The sequence below is a fragment of the Centruroides sculpturatus genome, unplaced genomic scaffold (assembly GCF_000671375.1).
Source record: "Centruroides sculpturatus isolate CEXI.00-Female unplaced genomic scaffold, Cexi_2.0 scaffold1502, whole genome shotgun sequence".
NCBI classification, from domain to species: Eukaryota; Metazoa; Arthropoda; class Arachnida; order Scorpiones; family Buthidae; genus Centruroides; species Centruroides sculpturatus.
Genome location: NW_019385736.1, coordinates 4504 through 27602, shown reverse-complemented (window position 1 = coordinate 27602; position 23099 = coordinate 4504). Strand labels below are relative to the sequence as shown.

Sequence of the window (23099 nt, the reverse complement as noted above, 5' to 3'; positions counted from 1 at the left end):
CAGAGTTGATTCTATGTCACGTTCAGCTTTCCGGATTCTTTTTTGCAAGTTGTTATAGGTTGGGGCTAGCTTTATATTTATTTTATCAAAACTTTTGTTTACTTGTTCAAAGAAGCCACCAATGTACAGTACATACCCTTCCTCTACATTCAAAGAAGCCTATTCACGTTCCTCCGCTATCGTTCGGCGGATAATAAATATCACCACCCTCTACTAACCTATAATACTGGAGCTACCAAGAAAAAACCCGAGACCTTATCAACTTACCTGTGATTTCACCAGCCTTCAGATCGTTATATCCACGAATTCGTTGAGTCTCATCAGAACTTAATGTAACGAATAATTTCCAAAACAAAGAAACTTCAACCAACACTCTCAACCCTATGAACTTTGAACTCTACTCTCGTCTCGAGATCAACGAGCACGTCACCCGGTCAACCAACGAACCACTTCCAAGAAGCCAGCAGGATGCACACATGCGGCGCGGCAAGGAAAAGCGGTGACACAAACGCATCTTCGCCGCACGGCAGCACAACCACACAAGTGGCAATCCGCTTACATTTCGGCGCATGCGTTCAGTATTCAAGATGGCGAACGATATCCACGTGTTTACACACTGTCCCTATCCACGTGTTTACAAATTTTGTTTTGTATGACTCGCTTTATTTAGCTAAAAGATTTTGTCGAAGATTTGAATTAGAGATACTTTTTTGGATCGAGAAAGAACCGGTGTACAAAATAGACTTATTCGTGGATCAAGATCTCTCGATAAAGAATACTATTTCGAGTAAGATTCGGTTGTTTTGTTCTTTGAATTAAATTATATATGATTATTTGTGTAGAATTTGTTTTAAATTTGTTATCCTTTCCTCTTTATTCTGATTTTAATTATCTCGGTTAACCGCCTCGAACTTTCCGCCATTAAAACACCACGTGATTGTATTTTCTCACGTGACTACGAGACAAACTGTTATTGGCTGATAGAAACGCGTCTTGGCGGCGTTGCCGCACAAGATAGAATTCAACCAACTTTTGCGGCACGAGAAAAGCGGCACAAAATCGACTTCTGCGGCGAGAAAAAGTGACGTCATTCTGCCGCTTTTCCTTGCCGCGCCGCATGTGTGCATCCGGCTTTTAAGACTTCCGTCTCCTATCCTCCAGCAATAAACATTGTAGCGAGTCTGCCACACGCCCGGATTTATTTTGTTTACAACCGCAGTGTTATCTTTCATTATTATGTATCGACGCAAACGTCACCTAGGGTGCGTTTACTTCTGAGTTAGCAGTGCTAATTCTGATAACCGGATGTGACGTCATTAGCACGTGTATTCGTGCTTGCTTGTCCAATTCAAAAGTGAACACATACGCTAACAAGAAATATGGCGGTTTCCAGCCATATTTCTTTTTAGCGTATGTGTTCACTTTTGAATTGGACAAGCAAGCACGAATACACGTGCTAATGACGTCACATCCGGTTATCAGAATTAGCACTGCTAACTCAGAAGTAAACGCACCCCTAGTAACCTAATTGTTTATCGAGAGAGTAAATTATCAATCTAAACCTCTGTAAACATACCTCTACCCACAGACGCAATAATCCAATAGTTTAAAATCACACTATGTAAGTGCGATTTTAAAGAAAACAAAGAGTAAATGTGATATCTGGAATTTTTATAAACCTAAAAATTTAATTATTTCTACTTCTGTTATATAATGGATTGGCTAGAAAACAATCTTAGCTGAGAACATTTGAAACCCTCCTTCCATAACTATCAACATTCTATTGTTCCCACACAGCCTGTAGCTCGACTTGCACGAAAGTTTATAGTTAGCATCCAAATTTTGTCACTTGTTTTGGTCCCGGGAACACCTATAACCTTTATCGGCCATAACGACCGATCACATGACCGATTTTCCTAGCGAAAAGCTATAAAAGATGCTTCCTTCCCCCTCTCGGGGGAGTCTCTTAACGAAAGTCGGACCGACGTCATCGAATACCGTCCATCGCCACAGTCGAAAACTTTTATACTTTTGCCAATTTAGAATACCTAAACCCACTTATTGGATATCTGTGTGCCCTTAATAAATTCGAATCGCCGTGGAAACCTACAAAAAGATATGCAAACCCATGAAAACTCTCTCTCGAGTCCTTAAGCGTTTTAGCGTCAAAATTAGTGTTTGTAATTTCTGTCGATCTTGTCTATTTTAACTCTTGGTACTTTCCAATTTTTAATGTTAATGTAATTAAACATAAAAAATACTTAAAACTGAGAAAACAAAAGAAATGCGTTAATTTTGAAGAAAAAGCTTCAAACTTTATTTTCCATTGTCTCGTCTTTCTGCAAAATTTGACACCGATGAGTCATTGTGTTTACAGCTGGATGACCTTCAGAACAGCTGGTGTTGGATTTCCGCGACATTCTCAAAATTTACAGGAGGCGAACGGTTTATAGTAGGGTGAATACTAGCTGGCTGTATATTTTTAAATATTTTTAAAAAATTACGTTTTTTATTGCGAATTTAATTAAACGTATGTATAATAAAATATATTAATTAAAAATTTAAAAACTATTACAGAAGTAAAATCTGTGCACTAGAACTTTAGAACGATGAATGAAATTTGATTTTAAAAAATCCCATTAAAAACAATTAAGCGTTAATCGTGCGTCATTAAAGATAGATTAAAATCGTGATAAAATTTTTCGCGTGGGAAAAATTTTTGAAAAAATTTGGAGACAACATCCAAAAATCCAAAAAAGAAATTTTTCGGGGTCCAAAAAAACCGTTTGTTTTGTAACGCTATGTAACCTGCCCAAGTTATCTCGAGATAAGGGCTTAACTGTCTAAAGTTGTTTTATTTGTTAAATGGTATCCTCCTTTACTCGTATACTGCCTTTGCTTTATCGTCAACCCCGAATATTCTCCCTACACTCGACCGGCATATGAGAGTCTCGACCCTTGGGACCAACAACCGTAACGTAGTCATCTTGACAAGTGAGCAGGTTTAACGACCTGTTGCCAGAAAGGGAGGTGCTATTGTCTCCGACCTCCCCCACGGTTCACAAATGTTGATATGTTGCAAATCCTTACACATTGGCAAGAATTACTTTACTGTGTATTAGTTGGATAAATGTACTATGACATATTAAAAAAATTAAACAATTCAAAGATGTACTAATACCTAATGGCAGATTTTTTCATTGCAAATTAAAAAGTACTACCTAACCAGTATATATCAATAAAAAAATTTCCAGAATATAAAAGCATGTGCAGAAAAAACACAATTAAAAACTCAATGTTATGCACATAGACACTGCTTGTTTTCAATGTAAATATTAATGGAAATGACCACAAAAAAGTAAATGTAACTGTTGTTTTTATATAAATTTTAACCATGATGCACTAATAAACACACTAATTAGTTAATTATTTTACAAGTTACCAACAAAGGAATCAATATGGACCATATTAATCCAATAGATATTGCAAATTTAATAAATAATGACATTCAAGAATGGGCAAAATACAAAAAACAAAAAAATAATTTAATAAATCTCTCAGAAAGTATGCAAATTGATTGCCGCTGGTATGAGTTAATAGATGGCGCTAAAACAAGTTAAGATTGTTATAATTTTTGTTTAAACATTGTAAAATTATTTTGTAAAATAACTTTTTCATTGTAAACCTGATACTGGTATAATGTAAATGTTGTTTGTGTATCAAACGTTTTTACATACGTATATTAAGTTTTTTGCTATGTTAACAGGTTTTACTACATTTATTATACACTCATGTGTAAAAAATATTTTAAATGATTGTGAGTATTTTAGAAGTTTGTCTGTTGGAATTATAGTTGTTTGAGTTTTTAGATGTATATTAATATGGAATACACAATTTTAGGTTAAAATATTGATTAAGTATGAGGACGGTTTGCCCTCCCACTCCCCAATTTGAGATAAAAAAGAAATAATTTTTATAATTTACAAAATTGGAAAATGTAAGTGTTTTTTGTGATTTGGTTTGTTTTATGCAATATAACATAGTCATGTTTTAATAATTCTTGTTTTATTTGTACTAGCACTGAAGAGGGGTTGGAATACATTGTACCAACCCGAAATATATTTGTAGTCCAATGAAAAATAAAAGATAATTTGCTAACCTGATATTGCTGTAAGATACGTCTACCAAAGTGTGTTTTTGGATTACAGAGACGAATTTACATTTGTAATCAAAAAATTAACCATTTCTAAATTTATGGAGGTTAGAAAATATATTTTAATATAGTGGTTAATAAGGACTGGATTTATATGCATTTAAGAATGTGCATCCATATGCATGTAACATGCTAGATATATGCAGTTATATGTACAACAAAATTCCTGAAATATGCTTTATGCATATTAAAAGCACTAGCAATATACACTAAAATTTATAAGTTTAAATGCATACATACTTTAATTCTATCTTAGAACAAATCTTACTAACATCTATTATGTCACACTTTTTAGGTAGGAGGGAATAAACATGCAACAATAGGTGACATAAGAGAATTAAAATTATGACTTCACAAAACACATATTAGAATAATGTTTCATATAAGTGCACAATCAAGTCAAAATTACATGTTCAATAAAATTTTATAACGTTCTAGACTATCTAATTGATCATTATTGAATTTATTTATGTGTGTACTATTGTTTTCAAAACATTTGAGGATGACTGAGATAATTCGAGTAATATAAATATATATGATTTTTTTATATTTTATTGTTTTTCAATATTTTTCCAATAAACTTTTCCTTTTATGACACCAAATTGATTTGTCATTCATATTCCAGGCACATATTAGTCACTTTGGTACAGTAGAGTCCCAAAAACTCAGCCTAATATGGACAGAAAGGTGGCCTAGTTTGTGAAAATGCTGGGTTATCGGGAATGGGGTTAAAAAAGAATAAGTATGAGTATTTCCTCAGAAAATACTGTACTGTACTTGTATGTATTGTTTGCTTGAAAATACAACAGCAAATAAACTGCCCAAATATCCTTAAATAAAGGAAAAGTACATACTTTATGAAGGCATAGAGTCATTACTACACGAAAATGAAAATTGATAAATACACAGTGTACAGTAATTTACCTGATAAGACAGACCTCAGAAAAATCTATATATATAACCCATTCAACTGTCCGTCTGTCCCGTAACCGTTTGATAACGGACACTAGAGGCGCCCCTATCGTGTGTCATATTTCAAACATTCAAATGAACAATTTTAATTATTATTTAAATTAACAATGTAAATTATTATTATTCATTTGGCCAATAAATTATTATTTGCCCAATATATAACAATATAAATAATTCAATATATTTGTAATAGGAATTTATTATTGAATGCCTGTAATGTTCACTAGGGGGCAAATAACGAGAAACCAGATAGATTTGAACCACTACGATAAAACGATAAGGTTTGAAATAGTTAAGGTAATATTTTAATATAATAATAGAAACCTTTCATGGCACGACCAAAGAAATACGCCACTGTGAGGGAACGTAAAGCTGACACTGTTGCGAGACAAAGGAAGAGACGTGCGCAGGAAACATTACAGAGAATAGCACAATCAACACATGGAGGCTTGCAGAATGAAACTCATGAGCTCAGATCTGCAATGTTGCACAGGCAGGCAGAAGCAAAACGACACAGAAGACAAAATGACACAAGGCAAATTGATTCCAAATAATAATACTTTTTTTTACCAAAAATGTTGTGTATACAGAAGTTTTATGATGGGATAAATGATGGAATACAGAATACAGCTAAAGAATATCTTCAGTCTGTAATACATAAATACTATTTGCTGTGTATTGATCTGTTAACATTACTTTTTAACATGAAGATTTGTATATATCTATACTTGATTTTTTAATCATATTAATTCTATTTATTTGAACAATTTTCAGTAAAGAATAGCTTCACTTTCTCATGTACAAATACTGTTTGCAGTTTGTGTATTGATATTTTAAGTTTAGTTTCTAAGATGAAGAATTGTATACATTTATATATATTAACTGCATCAAACTTTTAAACATTAAGCGCACACAACTTTCATATATTAAGTGCATTAAACATGCCTCAGGAATTTGTAATGCTGCTGGAATGCCCACTAGGGGGCGTCCCGGGCTACTAGTACTTAATAAAACATAAAGCTGTCTATAATGAAAACTAACTAGGGGTTTTTTCGCCCTGCCAGGGTGTGGCTGAGTTATCCGGACCACCAGGTTATCGAGTGCTGAGTTTTCAAGACTCTACTGTATTATATTTACTATGAAAATATTTGTATCTGGCAATAAAAACAGAAAACTTGTATTACATTTTAAACTTCTTTATAGTTTGTTCAATAACACCCAATTAATGTGTCATTCTTATTCCCAATGCCCACTAATCAGTTATAATAACTACTTACTACGGGAATAGTTGTATATGGCAAAACACAACAGACAACATTTTATAAGTTATCTCATAGATGGCACCTGTTGTTTGATTGCCAACTATAAGATGATTCCTAGTTGGCAGTCAACATGTTAAAAGAATGTAACAGATGTACAGATTTAAAATATTTGAATTTTGTATGCTCATTATGTAATTGGATAACAGAATGATATTTATCACTGAAATTGCATATGCACAAAAAAGATTCATTGCATACACAGCAAAAACAGATTAAAGTTCATTTGAAAACATAGCACTTGTAATCATGCAAACAAACTATAAAGTTTATAAAAGGGCTTATTTAATCATAAAAACAGTCAAATTGCAAAAATATGCACTAAAAATGACAAATGCATATAAAATATGCATCATCAGGCAACCTTATATCTATTTGGACTGAAATCACGTTCCTATGAGGGTCGTCCCAGAAGTACCCGACCTGACATATAGATGGCAGTACTTGTTTGAAAAAAACATCTGTGTTCAAAAGTATCAACCTTATAAAGCTTAAGTTTGAAGAGGCTACGTTGTTTAATATTTTTTTGGCAGCCATCAATAGTGAACAATCTCAGTGAATTTGTAAACATGGAAAAAATTGGTCATTGTTATGTGATACAATACTTTCATTTGAAAGGTTTCAGTCCAACCAATATTAAAGCTGAGCTAGATTCTACTCTTGGGGAGTCTGCTCCCTCATTTACAACAATAAAATATTGGGTGGCAGAGTATAAACAAGGCTGTACAAGCTGCCAAGACAAACATCGCAGTGGTTGACCAAGTGAAGTGACCATGCCAGAAATGGCAAAAAAAAATCCACAAAATGGTATTGGATGACCGTCGACTCAAAGTGTGAGAGCTAGCGACATGGTAGGCATTTCAAAAAGTGCTGTACATCACATTTTGACTGAAAATTTGGACATGAGAAAGCTGTACACAAGATGGGTGCCATGTTTGCTCACAATGGGACAAAAACAGCATTGTGAGGATGTTTCAATCAAGTGTTTGGCAATGTTTCGCAGCAACAAGCCGAGTTTTTGCGTTGATTCATAACCATGGATGAAACATGGGTCCATCGCGTCACACCTGAGACGAAAAAACAGTCGAAACAATGGACTGAAAGGGGAGAATCAGCTCCAAAGAAGGCAAAAACAATTCCATCTGCTAGCAAGGTCATGGCGTCAGTTTTCATTTTCATATTTCAGGGATAATTTTCATTGATTATCTTCAAAAAGGAGAAACAATCAATGGCGAGTATTATGCGAACTTATTACAGCACTTGAGTGATGAAATCAAGAAAAAACGGCCACATTTGGCAAAAAAGAAAGTGTTGTTTCATCAAGACAATGTACCAGTTCACACATCCGTTATTGTGATGGCCAAAATTAATGAGTTAAGGTTCAAATTGCTTCCTCACACACCCTATTTGCCAGATTTAGCTCCCTTGGATTATTTTCTCTTTCCAAACTTGAAAAAAAGCCTTAGTGGTAAAAGATTTGCCAACAATGAAGAGGTGGAGTCTGCGGTTGATGGCTATTTTGAGAGGCTCGACAGTTCTCGCTATAAACAGGGGATCGAAGCTATTGAACATTGCTGGGCAAGTGTATCTAGCTAAAAGGTGACTATGTTGAAAAATAAAGATATTCCCTAACTGGAAAGGATGCAAGTTCAAGACGTCTGTAAGGCCGACAGTTCCAATTCTTTACTTTTAATGTTTTATATGGATATTTTTGTGTGTTTTTTTAAAAGAATGTTTTAGCCTGACGACCTAGTAGCCTACAAAAAAAGGTTGGGTTATCGATGGTGTTCTGGAACACATGATCAGAATAAATGGTGGTTTCAAAAAATAATTTTTGGACAGACTGTGTCTTTTGTGATTAAAATAAAGATATGTTTTCCCAAATTTTTTGTGTCATCTTTGTTAGGTCAGGTACTTCTGGGACTATCCTCATATCAAGATTTCAACACCACAGCAGTTAAGAAAAACATGCACATGCATACAATTATGGCCCTTAATGATTACCTATATACTTTTAATTTCATTATGCTGATTTGCATAAAAGTTATTCAGAAGTTTTTGCACAGCATTGCAAAAATGGAAAACATTTTTTGACATACTGTATATGTCAACTGAAACTAAGTTGATATGAATAAATAAAAATCAATTGAATGCCAATAGAAATAAAATCTAAGAATTAGATCTAATCATTTTTATAGATACTTCTGATAATTCATTATAATAAATCATTTTTAAGAGAAACTAAATAAAGATTTAGATTTTCATTTAATAAAATTACAAAGTTTTATTAAATGAAAATGTAAAGAAAAACAATTTTAAAAATTATATTAAATGCCAAGAAGTATTTGATGCTTTACATATAACTTACCTATTTATTAAAAATTAAACATATGAGTTATCCGGACCACCAGGTTATCGAGTGCTGAGTTTTCAAGACTCTACTGTATTATATTTACTATGAAAATATTTGTATCTGGCAATAAAAACAGANAATTGTAAGTTTTCCTGTAAATAAAATAGAATTATTATTAGTAATATTACTTAAATTCAAAAAAATCAATTATATGTTCAATAAATGTATCAAATTATAATTCTTGAGAAATTTTAAATATCACCAAATGATCACCTTAAATAATCGGGCTATAACACCGCTAATTTAACAATTAATACTAAGTAATTTGCTATTAGAGGTAGACATTAGACATCATCTCGTAACTAAATTAATAATTATAATTTTAATAATTTAATAAATAATCTAGAATCATCTGGAAGAAAAGAACTGACCCAGGGCAGGGCTTGAACCTGCAACCTCTGCTTGCTATGCAGTGCATTTGCCAGTTGCACCATCTAGACCCCGACTAGCCTTTGCTTCCAGATGTATTAAATTTAGATATAACCTTACGCAGTTAATCATGTCACAGGCTTGGAACAACAACTATGTCCACAGCCTAAGTATAATACTACAACGGCACTCAGCTCGATTATTTAAGACAATCGTTTAGTAATGTTTCTATATGCATATCAGGCTTCAAAATGTTTGATATACTTATATAAGAAATTTTAAACAAACAATCAATCAAATGCTAAAAACTACATCTAGTAACATTAATGAAATTGTGCATGAAAAACCCCTATGCTTCTGCACCACTTTGTTGATGCCACGTCAGGATTCTGACACCACTGTGTCTTGTGGACAGACACAGAAACCTCAATGGCTGCTAAGTTCACTTTTGTGCGAGCGGTTGCATATGTAGGCAGTCGGATCCAAGATGGAGACAGGTTGAGAGACAATGCGTCTTAAGGAAGGGCAATAAACTGGTATTTATCATAAGCTATTTACAAATAGGAATCATACATATTTAGCATTTGAAAGAGTGAACATTAGTTATTGGTTATCATATTGTCTATTATAACTGTTGGCTATCTCTTTGTATATTATATAAGACTAGTATATTATAACTAAAGGCTATTGTAACTATCCTCGCAACTCTCAGTCTTGAGAGAAGAGTTTACATAGATTTGTGGGCAAATAAATACCTTGTAGAAAATTTGAGGATTTCTTCATTTGTTGATCAGTTTGATGACTTGACGAATTGATGACTAAGAAGTTTTCAACAGAAGGCTCTTGATAGTAGGTAAACAGATTGTCCAGGTAACAGGCATGTCGTTGGATGGAGGGAAGTCACTAGGAGATGATTAGATGACAATTTTCAATGTGTATAAAGTATCTGAGAACTCGTACAAACTCTAGAGAGGGCAAACTTTCAATGACAATAGACCCTCTGTGATGGACAAACTCTCATGTTGTCATCGCACATGCCTTTTATTTGGGGGTCCTCCCTCTTACTTCTCATACCCTTTTTTGATAGCATAAATCTCCATGCCCAATAGCAATTTATTCATTAGGTTTCTGGTGACATATTCGATGTATCATCTTGGAAAGGAAGTGACTCTGGATAAGAGATACAATCATATCTTTTACATTTAATAATCCTGGGAAAAGTTTTAACAAATCTGAACATAACCAATGAAAATTTTTATTCAAAAATTTTGTCAAGTCTGGGCTCTCACACTAATAAATTTATCTATCTATTATTTAAAATTTTACTGTCACTGCAACCAACACTTTCTGTCCACTGTAGTCCATTTTAATTCATAATAATCTTGGAACTCCATAGAACACTGGTTCCCAACATGGATGTTATTCACTTCCTGGAGGCAGTGAATAAATATAGGGGAACCAAAAAGAAACAATAAGCAGCAATGACCAAAACTGAGGGTTCATGTCAATGATCTTTCCCTTTTCTTTGTTTAAACTGGTAAGAAGAAACATTGTGTTTAATGGTTTCCAGATGAGAACAATGTATGGTAGTGTGAGATTTTTAGAAAAGCTTTTCTAAGAATATTTCCAAGCCTTTCTCACATAAGGAAAAAATGGGTTGGCTGTATTAAGGTACAGATGGGACAGTTGCTGATGGGTATGGGTGCAATTTATGAAACCATGAGAGCAGTGGCTTGAAAAAGTTTAGGAATCACTGACCTCTTCCAAATATTTTTTCCTTGATCTTCCTCTTCCTTTCTTTCCAGGAATTTTGCCTTCAAGGATAGCTACAGATATAAACATCTACCGAAACCCAATGATTAGCAAATAGAGACCCATGATTGCCATAAATAATTGGGCTATAATTTGGAAATATTAATTATGAATTACAAATAAATTAGGTACTAGAAGGAGGCATTAGGCACCATCTCGTATTAAATTTAATAATTATAATATTTAATTAATTAATTTAGAATAAACTGGAAGAAAAGAATCGGCCTGAAGCAGGACTCTAACCTGCAACTTCCACTTACCATGCAGATGTGTTGCCAGTTACACTGCCCAGACCTTCGGTCCGATCTCCTCTTCCAGTATATATAAGCCTAATGTATAACCATCAATGGTTAATATGGTACTGACTATGGTTAATATGGTACTGATTACCCGCGCCCTCGGCCAGAAACATCCACTCAAGGCACACAGTCGGCCATCACATACCCCAGCAAGGCATAGATATACAGATATAATCATCTACCAAAATCCAATGATTGGCAAATAGACACCCATGATTGCTGTAAATAATTGGGCTAATTTGAAAATATTAATTATGAATTACAAATAAATTGTAAATAAATAAATTTATTTGTAATTCATAATTAATATTTCCAAATTATAGCCCAATTATTTATGGCAATAATGTGTGTCTACTCAAGGATAGTTTCTAGAAAATTACAATGCCTAATAATATGACCTATAAATTTAATTTTTCTTGTTGTCATTTGTGTCATTTCCAGTCCAGCTTGTTTTGTTTACTCTCCTCCATATCCACATTTCTGCTGCCTCCAGAAAGGTCATCTCTTGCTTTCTTAGTCCAGCATTCACTTCTATACAGTAAAATGCTCAAAGAAATGTTTTCTTTGCTTCCTTACTTAGATGTTTTGACATTAGCTGATTTCTTTTGCTTTGAAAGTTTGTTTCATGAGTACTATCCTTCTTTTTATCTCCTTTATACATCTGTTATTGTCTGCAATTTCACTCCCTAAATAGGTAAAATTTCTTACTTGTTCCACCTCCTTTCTGTCAATCCTGATGTTTGTTTTTGTCTTCCCAGTGTTTTTTTCTACTACAATCATCTTTGTTTTCTTAATGTTTATCTTTAAATCCTACTGTTATAAGTTCTCTTGCAATATACTAAGCATATGATTCATTTCACTTTCTGAATTATTCATTGTCACTATACCTTCAGCAAATTTGATGCAGTGTATCTTTTTATAATACAATAATAACAACATTACATAAACTTATGTGCGTGACTTAATATTTTTCATAAAATTAAATAGAAAAATAGTTTAAACATTTTATAAACTAACTGATGAATTATAAAGAAGTAAAATTACTTTATTCTTTGAAATTCTACTCTTATAATAATAATAATAATAATAATTCACAGATAAAACAATTTACCACAACAGACCAGACATCACACTCATTGACAAACACAATAAAATCACATACATTATAGACATAGCCATTCCAAACACTCACAATGTACAAAACACATGCACTGAAAAAATTAGCAAGTACACAGAACTTGCCCAGGAAATAAGGCATCTGTGGAGGATGGATAGGGTAGTTATTGTACCTGTTGTTCTCTCCTGTACAGGTGTGATACCACACATGCTACACAAAAGCCTGGGAACATTACAATTGAGTAGAAATACATACATCACACTACAGAAGGCCACTATATTGAATACATGCCATATTGTTAGGAAATTCCTTAATACAGACACTGACACACACATTTAATTTTAGTTTTGTTTTGGTTGCTATGCCTTGACTCTGGTCCGGCATAGTACACAGCCACCGGTTTAAACCGAGTATTACCTACTAAACCCAACATAATAATAATATTAAAAAAAATTAATTTAATTTACATATAGGTTGATAAGATGAAAAGATTCATTTACTGTTCATGAAAATATTAAAAAAGTAAAAAATAATAAGTTACTGTATTTTATAAATATAAAAGAAATTTATTAATTTTTTATGTGAATTCTAAATATCACAGAATTATAATATAAGTATAGTACAGTGGTGCCTCATTTAATGTACTTAATCCATTCCAGGTGCATGTCCGTTAAGTGAAAAGTCCGTTATACAAAATGCATTTTCCCATAGAAATACATGTTAAAACATCTAATTTGTTCCGCAGCATAAAATAACCATACTGTACCATTTAAAAAAAATGAAAATGGAGCAGTCACCAATTATGCCAGGTAGTCAGATGTTATGAGGAAGAGGTGGAGGAACACTTTCTTCACACAGTCATACAGACACACACTTTTTAGCATTGCAGCAGGTCTCTTTTTATTGTTTTTTAATTGGAGTCAGATTCAAGAGAGGCTACCGGGGCTTTGTATTGTGTATCAACACTTCGTGTCATATAACCTTTCTATTATTTTTCTAACAAATAAATGGCCATGACGTGGCGTCTTTATCAAGCCTGCCACTTTTTGGTTCGGTATCACTTTTGGTAACAAAGTAGTCGTGTATGATTTTTAAACTTATTTGTAAGGTATCTTACTCACTATCTGTGAACACATAACTTCCAACAGTGATATATTCAACAACTTGAATAAATGTAAATACCCTGCACTGAGGTGATGTACGTAATAAACAAGGAAGCAATCCGAATCCCAACGGGAGCTCTATACTTCAGATATACTAATAATATATTCTAAAAATAGCAGATTGCCATTGACAACGGCAAAAGAGTAGAAACATCATTCGCACTTGTTCGCAGAAAATCCGTTGTTTGCCTCACGTAACTGACGAACGGAAAGTCCGTTGCTCGAGTCACGTAACAGCCAAACAGAAAGGCTGTTGTTCGCAGCGTTCATTATTCAAGGCATACATTATACGAGGCACCACTGTATATACAGTAGTTTAGTATATACTATAGTATAGTTGACTATAGTTGAATTTTATTAAAAGATAAATTTGTGATACTATAAGTATTACCAGTATTTATTATATCAGTAACTAACATCAAATCCAGTATTACCAATAAATATTTAAATTTAAAAAGTTATAATATATAACTATGTAAGAAAATATGATATGCAATTTTCTGAAATAAAAAAATTTAAAAAAAAAACAGTAATAATATTGATATCAGTTAAGTACACTCACTGACAAAACAGTTGTGTATATACTGCAACAGATATGTTGCCAGTCTGTAACACTCCATACTCCTCTGTCCTGTAACCACTGCAAATAAACCTAGCAACATTTGAGTGCAATGATAGAAAGCATTGTGGTTCACTGTGCAGGCATTTAATTAAATGCCTGCACAGTGAGATAAAATTATGTAGCAAAGCTTCCACCCATCTCTGGATGAAAAACAAAAGTGGCATTACAGCTTTTTATACTTGTCTCACAATCACAAAATAATCTTTCCTGGCAGTCTGTCTGGGGTATTCAAAGTTTTCTTCCCTTATATGTGTGTCCAGTTGTATTCATTGTCCACAACACTTTTTTCAGTCATGTCAAAATGGCTTAGATGGCAAGTAATTTCACAAAATATCCATCCTACTTTCCTCAACCCAATGATGTAAACTTTCTCAGATTCCATCAGCTACGCATAATGTCTTTGACTGCATTGTACAGGCTTGCCTGGCATTCAAAGACCTGTATACAGAAAATTTTGAATACAGTGAGCATCTGTAAGTCTTTATATAGCATACTAGGATAGTGATTTTAAGGTACGCTGGTGGTTTTATCTAGTATGCAATTAGACAACAACTGTAATCATTTGCATACCTGTCTGAGATATAACTATTGTATATTCCAAGTTTTTCAGTAATTGAACAATTCTATCTGGGTGTATAACATTTTTGTCAATGAGAGTACAATAATGATAGCCGAACAATATTACCAAACAATCTGCAGGATTATCTACCAGGCTATATTAAGGCTAATAACTAATGGGATACAAATCAATTTAGATAGAGGTAGGCAATTAATCCACCATATGTTGGTAAATTTAATACAGTAGAGCATCAATTATCCGACCCCCAATTAACCGTCACATCGGTTAACCGACCGTTCTAGTCGGCAAATTTCAAATGTCCGCTAGTGATGTGGCGCTACAATATTTGGCTATGTCTTGGCTACTTTAATATTATTTTTGTTAAATTTTTGCGTGTTTTAGTTGGCAACACTGGCTCGACCATGAAAGGGAGGCCAGTATTTAAACAAGAACTAATTTTCTAATTATGAGTGGTTGTTTTGTGAGCAATAAAATAATTCAAAAAATAATTTTTAATGATACAATAGCGACAATTATTATTTTAAAAAAAATTTGTTAGGCTTAACATCGATGAAAATTCAACGCAAAGTAGGTTAATAGTGATATACTAAAATACAGTTGTCCCTTGATAATCCGACAGGTATGGGACCAAAGGTGTGTCAGATTACCAAAAGTGTCCGAATTACCGAAAATAATTACATATTTCGCATTGTTTTGCTAGCAGTAACTTACAATATTCTCTACTCCAACTGTTCGAACATATCTGCTCACATAAAACACACAAAATGTGTGTCATCGAGTAAGAATTGGATGGGGAGATTCACATCGCGACATACTTCTGTGCAAACAGACACGTAACGGGGACAGGTACCTTGACGGGAGGTGCGTCGGACTACTGAGCATGTCGGATTAAAAAACGTCGGACTATAGAGGGACAACTGTACTAATTACATAGGATATACTGATATACTATACAAATAATGTATTTTTTTCATTCTTTTCTGTTATCCGATTTTTTTAGTTATCCGACCAATCCGATCCCCAATTGAGTCAGATAATCGATACTCTACTGTAATTAGAATTAAATTAATTAGTATAGTAATATATATTAATTAATTAATATAGCCCAATAGATAATTTGGAAGATTGTTAATACAAATATATCAAGTCGTTGTTATATATAGTTGTTAAATATATCAAGTAGTTGTTTACTACATATATAATAAATATGTAGTAAAAAGAAAGTAAAAATATACATTGTGCAGCATTAACAATTTTTTTTTAAATTTTCACTAGTGCTTTCAACAAATTTATGACCACCACCTTCAGGTAAATAAAATTTTAAAATGTTTAAATTATATTTTTACTTTCTTTTTATGTGATACAATAGAGTCTTGCTAGTTCAAACACCACTAATTCAAATGTCCGCCTAATCCGAACATGTTTCGGTTGGCAAGGGTGAAAGTGCAATTTCATTGCACTTTCACCCTTGTCTAGTCTTTTCAAAACATCCAGCTTATCTTTCAACGTACACATTGTGTGTTTCCATTTCATGGCTACTGTAGCAGCAGACTAAACTAAACTAAAATAATGTACAGTGAAGAGTACACACAACTTCCACAATTAAATTAAGCGTGCTAACTCACACACTAGCATCAGTCAACTGTTTGGAATCCTGGACTGTGTATTAAAAACAATGTTTTTTACAGTTAAAATAATTTTAAGGTAAACAATGAAGATAGATTGCAATTTCAAAATTACAAAACTTGTTTTTGTTAATTGTTTGTGCCCTCTATTGAGTATAAGACAGATGAAATATAGGGTGGAGGCACTGACATCATTGATGATGATAGATCTATATAAACCAGACCCATTTTACTGTTTGCTTCTGCATTATTTCAATTATTCGACTAATCCAAAAATCTACTAATCTGAATAGGGCTCTGTCCCAATTAGTTTGGACTAGTGGGACTCTACTGTATTTGGCATGACATTCAAGTTGTATTGTATTGTTCAAGTTGTATATATGCAGAAAATAATAATTACATGATCAATTATTATTTAATACTAGCTGTACCAGGCCACGTGTGCATTGCTGTGGCTCAAAATGTATCTATTATAAATGTATAACCCTCCCCACAGAAGGGAATTTCGAAAAATCCCTTCTTAGTGTACATTCTCTTGACATACCCTATTAAAACACAATCAAAAACGCATCTAAAATAGAATAATAGAAGACCAGTTCTTCATGCTAAGCCTTAATTTTGTCTCTCTCCCAGCAGGAGGGAATTTCAAAGCAATTGGTTAAGAACTTTCAGAGATTTAAGATTTTGAACAAACATTTACATTTTTATTTATACAGGGTGTATCAGAATGACATTTTAAAAATTTGGGGATTGTAGAGAATGAAATTTTGAACATTTTGATATAAGGAACCTATAGCCGGAAATGTGATATAAAATTTCTACAGCACTTTGCACTTTGCAGTCGGTATGCTGAATTAAGCAACAGAATACAGTATTTATGACAAGTTTTATTGACAAAACAGTAGAGTACAATCAAATTGTATATCGAATCAGTAGCTGCACTACTTTAGAGTAAATGTTCAATGTGATGACCACCAAGTTCATTACATAATGTGCAACAACAAACCATGTTTTGTCCGACTCTCTGTAAGATGCCACGCTCCCCTCTGATGGTATTAAATGCTGTAAAGATGAGCTTTGTAAGCTCATGAACTGTTCCTACAGGTGTTGCGTATGCAAGGGACATTACATAACCCCAGAGGAAGAAGTCAAGAACAATAACATGACGTCAATGGACGGAAGGGTAGCTACCAAAGTGAAGGGCAGTCAAGCATTTCCTACCGCTGTAGAAACTATATCATATTTCTGGCTATGGGTTCCTGATATCAAAACGTTCAAAATTTCATCCTCTACAATCCCCCAAATTTTTAAAACATCATTCTGATACACCCTGTATAGATAAAGATGCAGTTAATCTGTTATATGCTATAAAGATATAATTTATAAAGTAATAATTGAGATTCATGATTAATCCATCAGACATATATTGTCTATGTTAGATAGCTTAACTATTATTAGTAGCTATTATTGCATAACTAGTAGTGATAGCAAAACTAATTGATTACTCAATACAACTGATAATGCTTTTTTATTATCATATTAATTTATTTACATAACATTTTTTGGCTATATTCAGAGACTAGGTCTGTACATCAAGATTATATTAATAGATGTATTGATTAATTGGCATATTATAATATATATATTTTATTTTTGTATTTCGACAACAACAACATATATATTTTATGTTAATTCTTAAAAAGTTTTTAAATTTTTCTTCTTGATAAATGCACTGCATCTACAGTATGCAACTTTAAACATTATAAACCAACAAACATAAAATTTCATATCAATAGCAAGTTCATTATCTGGTAAAAAAAATAAAGACAAGTTTTTAAAGAATTTTCTACTCTATCAAAATGTAGGTATATTGGATTAGTACATAATCATAATATGTACTAATCATAAGGTCTATATGAATTTATATAGATCTACTCAGAGTTGATATGACTTGTTTTGATTATATTAAATGCTAATATAAATACTTGCTTGATTTGAGAACTTACAGATAATACTGCAATCTATTTTATAAGAGATGTACTAATCAATTGTTTGCTAATCATTAATCATAATGTAATTGGCTCCTCTTCTAATCAATTGTTAAATGATTAATTTTCCAATAATCATAGTAATTGTTGGTAAATTATCATTCCATTGGAAAAAATCCAACAAGTTGCATAACTTTCCTGGTGAAAACACTTATGTTTAAGAAACACTAACAAGGAAACTTTACAATGTGGTTCCCAGGGGTTTCAATAATATAGTTTGTGTGGATAAACCTTGATATAAAAGCAAAAAGAATCTTTATTAAGCAAGTGTTCTTCTTAAATGTTTTTGAAAAAATTGATGCTAAAAAATCTCAAACAACTTGATAACTCTCTGAAACTGGGATCTCATCTGATCCCAGTTTTGGAGAGTTACTCCACATTTCTTTATGCAGCAAGAGTGTAGCGAAATGACGTCACGAGCAGTGTTGGCCAATTAGAAATCAGTTTCAGTGTGTTCGCTGTAAAGTGCTTCTTGAGCGCTGCATAAAGAAACGTGGGGTTACTGAACACACAGAACCAAACCAATACCAGCAATTATGTAATTAATAAATAAAGAAATTATTTACTAACATTTCCATCTATTTAAAATAGGCATCATCAGGTATAGATCACAGAACAAAAATGGCTATATATAAAAAATCAAATGCATTTTGCATGTTCAAATAAACAACACAAACAGAATACAGTGCACTTATAATTTAAAATTATAAATGCATTATCAACCACAATATATATGTATAATATATATGTATATTATTCAAATTTTGAATAATATACATCAGTGGTTCCCAACCGGTGTTCCGTAAGCATCTCTCAAGTATTCCACACATTTAGTAGGAAATCGGAAAGTGTGCAATCGTATTCAACTTGCAAGTAAACTTCACAATACATCTTTTGCTCTTCAAATTGATGAATCAACAGATATTAGTGGAAAAGCCATTTTACTTGGATACATTCGATTTGTTAAAGAAAATAGAATAGTCAATGAATTTTTGTGTTGCAGTGTGTTACTAGAAAGAATGAGTGAAGAAGCCATTTATAATGCTATCAATTCTTACTTTGAATGTTTGAATTTGAACTTGGAACAATGCGTGGAAATCTGCACTGATGGAGCTCCATCAATGACAGGATCAGTCAAGGGATTTGTGACATTTGCAAAGGGAATTGCTTATTGCAAAAACATTACCTGCAGAATTAAAAGATGTTCTTACTAGCATTGTTAATATGGCAAATTATGTAAAGACGAGACCATTGAAATCCCGAATTTTTAAACAATAGTGTGCAATGATGGAAGCAAAATATGAAGGGTTAATTTTTCATACAGAAATCAGGTGGCTTTCTCAAGGAAAAAATGTTTTTTCGTGTACTGGAACTGAAAAAAGAATTGATAGTTTTCTTCGAACAAGAAAATATATGCTTTTCAGAAAATCTTAAAAATGATATGTGGTGTGCCAAACTTGGATATTTAACAAACATATTTAATTATTTGAACATTGTGAATAGTACCATGCAAGGTGTACCGGAAAACATCTTAACATCAACGGACAAACTATCAGCTTTCCACAAGAAGATCATTCTTTGGAAAAAAAAGAGTAGAAGAAAATAATCTCAGTATGTTTCCTTTCATACTTAATAATACCGATATTGTTTCCTTGATATCATAACATTTAGCAATATTAGAAAACAACGTAAGAAAATATTTTCCTTCTCTCGACATGGACAAATATTACTGGATTAGGAATCCATTTATTTCAAAAGAATTATATAATAATTCTGAATGTAATGTCTCAGAGGAAGAGGAGCTTATATCCTTGTCATCTGACTGCTCCTTGAAAATCAAACACGCTGAAACGAATCTTGATGAATTCTGGATATCAGTCCAACCAGAATATCCACTGATATAAAAAAAAGCCATAAAAATTTTACTATTTTTTTCAACTTCATGTTTATGTGAACTTGGGTTTTCCACATTAACCAATACAAAATCTAAAATAAAAAAGGAAAGACTGACAAATTTAGAGGTATTGTCTTATATACATCCCAACATAGAAGAAATATGTAAGAAACATCAGGCACAAGTTTCCCGTTAAAGTTATTTAGGTATATTTTTTTCTGTCCTAAAATTGGCGTTAATAATATGAGTAGAGATTTTGAATTTTAACTGCTCAATTCTAATAAAATAACTTATGACAAGCTTATGTATTTCATATTAACTTAAGTAAGTGTTCCGCTAAAGAAAATTGCTCACAAAAGTGTTCCGCATCCTAGAAAAGGTTGGGAACCACTGATATACATATATATAGCGATTGAGATATATCATATTTACTCACATATAAGATGAGGTTTTTCTTCATTTTTTCACTGCTTCAAAAACTTAGGTCATCCTGTACGTGCAAGTGAAGGATTCTTTAGGTTTTTGCAATAACTTTTGTGAACAATGTATTCACATTTTCTAGCAAATGCTCACCTTCTGGTATTTAAAAACAAAAGTATTTTATCTGGGTTGTTTAAATTATTCTTGTTTATTGCAGGAGTAAAGACGAATAGCAATAGAAAAAAGCAAAGCTTTTGAATTGATTTCCAAATTTAAATTGCAAAATCACACGGGAGCCCAATATAAGTTTCAATCCATTCCCACGTGAAAACAGATAATTATTCGGAAATCAGAATTTGGAGAAACTCAGAAGTATAGATTTGACTGTTAAGAATTGGCAAAAAAGGTTCCTGATTACATGAACAAATTATGTTGTCGATTTTACAAGATTTTTCCTTAAAGATTAAAATGCTAGTAATTTTTGTGGGACAACGTGTGAATTTACGTGCATTTGACATTTTATTTGTGATTAGACAAAATGAAATTAGAACTGTATTAATAAATCTAATTTTCTTTATTTTTTAATCTTTAAAGTCACACATCATCCTATATGCGAAATCGTCTTATACACGAGTAAATATGGTAATTTAAACCCAGTTAATCATTATATTAAAATGTTCACAAATATTTTATGTCAATAGTTACCACATAGGAAGATTGTAGAATTTTACAGTAAACTTTTTTAAAATTGTTTTCATTTTAATGATAACACTATTTAACGTTCAGTTTTTACACACATTTTCTTAAAATATTTTGATACATTCATGCTTATTTAGGTTAAGAAAGTTATTTTATATTTCTGCAATGTAATGGTAAATTAAAATTGAAATAATACTTACAATTAATTATCTTTCAATTGCTTCAATCCGACTTAGTTATTTGTTTACAAATTACTCGATTATCCATTTATTAACGCAGTCAACTTTTCTCCTCGTCAATTACTTCATCCAATTCATAAATTTTAACTACTGAATCTGAATCTTTACACTCCCTAAAATATTTGATTTTAAAATGTGTGTAAATATTTTATAACAATAATAAATAATGGCATTGATATTGAAATCATCACTTTAAAATGGTAGAAAAAGCTCTTAATTTAAGATTGCCAAATATGATAAAGTTCTGAAGCAACAAAACAATGATTACAACATCAAATTTAAATGTAAGATAGAAAAAAACAAAAAAAAAGCATGATAGAGAATTCTTTGTCTTCTATTGTTTCTTTTTGTCTAACGAGTAAATAATGGAAGAAATTATATAATAATTACATCTTAAAATCATTAAACACGCAACCTACTTTATATTTCCTTACATTTAAATACGACTTTAAACACGTATTGTACAGCATGTACTGTACAATTCAACAAGGATTAATTACGTAATAATCAAACTTAACTATGTTTTGAATAAATAAATATGTGTATTAAGAATATTAATCTACTAATTATTTTATATTAGAAGAGTTTAATCAAAAAGAATCATCGGTATATATAATTTTTCTCGTATCAAATATTTAATTTTTTCAATATGGCTGCAAAAATTGAAATAAACATGCATCAATTACTTCTAAAATCCGTTCAGAAACTGACATAAAGATGTTTATTACGTTCATTTGCTTATAATAATACGTTAAATGCGATGTTTTTACTGTTGTCACACACTTCGTACCTTATTTTGTAACACGAATTACATCGGTAATGACGGCCATCTTAATAGCTTGGTTAGTCACGTACGCTGTTCGCTTTCTCTACTACTATTGATGTTAAGTAATACATTTTTAAAGCGTTTTATTTTTATCTGTTTATAAAAAGAAAAAAATATTTGTTTTGTTGAAATTATTATTTCTACCAATTTTGAAATATGACATTTAGTTGTAAAAATATATACAGCACATTAATGTCAATTTCTTCCGCACCGTGGTGCATATGCAATGTCACGCTTTTTGCGCGATCCGAAGTTTAAAAGGCCCAAAGGCCCGCCAGTGCCCAAGCGGTCTTCGTACAAAGAAAGAAGAGAGAAACAAAGCGGTCTTCGTCCCTGAACACTGTGGGAGTTCAGTCGTGGGTTCGCGCGGGCTGGCTACATGGAATTTTTCGGGTTTTCTCCACGTCTGTAACGCCTAAATACTGGCCAGGTATCTTAAAAGATCTCCCAGAAGGCATTTCCCGCGGAT

The 23099-nt window shown here is 32.4% G+C and overlaps 1 long non-coding RNA gene across 1 annotated transcript; it reads right to left on the bottom strand.

The window, feature by feature from the left end:
• Nucleotides 1-8995: 8995 nt before the first annotated feature.
• On the bottom strand, nt 8996-22674 carry LOC111641659. Its single transcript, XR_002759446.1, has 3 exons — nt 22595-22674; nt 21766-21917; nt 8996-9009 (listed from the first exon to the last, which is right to left on the bottom strand). It is a non-coding gene; the product is annotated as an uncharacterized LOC111641659 (long non-coding RNA).
• Nucleotides 22675-23099: the final 425 nt, after the last annotated feature.